Source organism: Cherax quadricarinatus, chromosome 46 (assembly GCF_038502225.1).
Source record: "Cherax quadricarinatus isolate ZL_2023a chromosome 46, ASM3850222v1, whole genome shotgun sequence".
Taxonomy (NCBI): domain Eukaryota; kingdom Metazoa; phylum Arthropoda; class Malacostraca; order Decapoda; family Parastacidae; genus Cherax; species Cherax quadricarinatus.
The window spans coordinates 20,498,466-20,501,667 of NC_091337.1; the positions used below are offsets into that span (position 1 = coordinate 20,498,466).

Below are 3,202 nucleotides of genomic sequence, written 5' to 3' on the forward strand. Positions count from 1 at the left end.
ATATTATAATAATAAGGTAAAAGGACCCCAATGGAAATAAGTCACTCTGTCTGACTTTTTTGGGTTATCCCAGGTTCTCTACACATATGCTGCTATGTATGATAATTCTATATAACTGTATTTGTGTATATCTGAATAAACTTACTAGGTGGTGGGTGAGTCAGGCGACCTTCAGCCCACCAGAGGTGGTGGGTGAGTCAGGCGACCTTCAGCCCACCAGAGGTGGTGGGTGAGTCAGGCGACCTCCAACCCACCAGAGGTTGTGGGTGAGTTAGGTGACCTCCAGTCCACCAGAGGTGGTGGATGAGTCAAGCGACATTCAGCTCACCAAAGGTTGTGGGTGAGTCAGGAGACCTCCAGCTCACCAGAGAAAATTATACCTAAATGTATTTATTAACTATTGAATATACATATTATTAAAAATTTTTGATTAAATATGTTATATAAATTTTTAAAATAATTTCTTACAATGGCAGACGAGGTGGCCGAGTGGTTAAGGCGTTGGACTGCTAATCCAATAGGGTCTCCCTGCGTGGGTTCGAATCCCATCCTCGTCGAAAATAAGTTTTTCCTATATATTAAAACGATCTACATTATTTCTTTTTTTTACAATCTGGTAAATGTGCAATGTGATCGTTGCTTTATACTGGACGAAGTACATTGCGAGGATGTCTACAGTGGTGTGCTACCACACCGTTGATATTAATAAATACACAAACACAGCATACATATGCACATGACATATATACTTACATTCAGGGAGATTAATCAGACACGTGCAACACTCTATGTTTACTGTCGAGACGTTACTCCAACTAGTGATTTTATCAGTCTAAAACAGAATAATACTGGAGACGGTGGAAGACATGAAGTAGTTTGAGTTAATCAGTCCTTCAGACTTGATGAATCTATCAAATACGGTGCAAGACTTAAGAAGAAACTGGAAGCTGTCAGTCCCTCAGCCTTGTTAGGAAGTATTCAGGCTATCATTTTGGATGAATGTAAAAATACCCGACGATGCTGACTTATGTACTGGAGCCAAAAAGGTGAAGCAGTTCTAAAAGGCGTCACAGGTGGATGAAGAACACTAGTGGAAGTAAGCCATGCCGGTAGATTAGGCAAAGATAAGTATCTATACTAAAAAACGTCTCCACAAAGATAACCAAGTGTTGCAGATGTGTTATTCATCAATTTGTTTTAAAACAATTTCCATAAAATACATATAGATATATACGTACACACACACACACATATACATACGCAAGACAGCACTTCACGATGAAAAGGTTATCAGAAATAGTGTGAAGGATCCCAAGAAAACCAGCAAATATCTATAACGAGATTTGGTTTCAGCTGGCGTAAATGTTGATTCTTCAACTGTTTGACGAAGGCTCCTTGAAGTTGGCAGAACTGTCAGAAAGCCGGCAAAAAAACAGTTATTGATTGAACTCTGGCTTTTGATGCTAAGAAGGAAAAAAATGGCTGCGGTGGGCACACGAGCATAGGGGATGGATGACAGATGAATAGAGAAAAGTTATATTTTCAGATGAGGCGCATTCTAAAGTACATGGATACAGATCAATGGTAGTGAGATGGAGCATAGGCGCCAAAACACCCACCAAAAAAGGCCCTGTCCAGCTTGTTATTGTTGAGGGAACGATGAACAGTGACAAATACAAAGCAGTCCTGGCAACTCATCTGCTTCCTTTTGTGGATAGAGACTTTCTTGGTGGAGAAGGCATTTTCTAGCAGGATCTTGTTCCATGCCAAACTTCCAGAAAAATACGTTCTAAATTGGCCTGGAAACTCTCCTAACCTTAACTTCACTGAGAATCTATGGGCAATAACCAAATGCAGGATCACGAAACAGAACTGTTCAACTGTGGAGAAGCTAATTGCTGCTGTTATTAGGACCTAATACTGCGACAAACGACTTGCCAAAATTTGTTCAACATTACCTGGAGTTTACCTGGAGAGAGTTCCGGGGGTCAACGCCCCCGCGGCCCGGTCTGTGACCAGGCCTCCTGGTGGATCAGAGCCTGATCAACCAGGCTGTTGCTGCTGGCTGCACGCAAACCAACGTACGAGCCACAGCCCGGCTGATCAGGAACTGACTTTAGGTGCTTGTCCAGTGCCAGCTTGAAGACTGCCAGGGGTCTGTTGGTAATCCTCCTTATGTATGCAGGGAGGCAGTTGAACAGTCTTGGGCCCCTGACACTTGTTGTATGGTCTCTTAACGTGCTAGTGACACCCCTGCTTTTCATTTGGGGGATGTTGCATCGTCTGCCAAGTCTTTTGCTTTCGTTGTGAGTGATTTTCGTGTGCAAGTTCGGTACTAGTCCCTCTAGGATTTTCCAGGTGTATAAAATCATGTATCTCTCCCTCCTGCGTTCCAGGGAATACAGGTTTAGGAACCTCAAGCGCTCCCAGTAATTGAGGTGTTTTATCTCCGTTATGCGCGCCGTGAAGGTTCTCTGTACATTTTCTAGGTCGGCAATTTCACCTGCCTTGAAAGGTGCTGTTAGTGTGCAGCAATATTCCAGCCTAGATAGAACAAGTGACCTGAAGAGTGTCATCATGGGCTTGGCCTTCCTAGTTTTGAAGGTTCTCATTATCCATCCTGTCATTTTTCTAGCAGCTGCGATTGATACAATGTTATGGTCCTTGAAGGTGAGATCCTCCGACATGATCACTCCCAGGTCTTTGACGTTGGTGTTTTGCTCTATTTTGTGGCCAGAATTAGTTTTGTACTCTGATGAAGTTTTAATTTCCTCGTGTTTACCATATCTGAGTAATAGAAATTTCTCATCGTTGAACTTCATATTGTTTTCTGCAGCCCACTGAAAGATTTGGTTGATGTCCGCCTGGAGCCTTGCAGTGTCTGCAATGGAAGACACTGTCATGCAGATTCGGGTGTCATCTGCAAAGGACGACATGGTGCTGTGGCTGACATCCTTGTCTATGTCGGATATGAGGATGAGAAACAAGATGGGAGCGAGTACTGTGCCTTGTGGAACAGAGCTTTTCACCGTAGCTGCCTCGGACTTTACTCTGTTGACTACTACTCTTTGTGTTCTGTTTGTGAGGAAATTATAGATCCATCTACCAACTTTTCCTGTTATTCCTTTAGCACGCATTTTGTGCGCTATTACGCCATGGTCACACTTGTCGAAGGCTTCTGCAAAGTCTGTATATATTACAT

General features: G+C 43.0%; 1 non-coding gene across 1 annotated transcript; it reads left to right on the forward strand.

Moving 5' to 3' along the window:
• Nucleotides 1-475: 475 nt before the first annotated feature.
• TRNAS-GCU (transfer RNA serine (anticodon GCU)) lies at nucleotides 476-557 on the forward strand. Its single transcript has one exon. It is a non-coding gene; the product is annotated as a tRNA-Ser (tRNA).
• The last annotated feature ends 2,645 nt before the right edge of the window (nucleotides 558-3,202 follow it).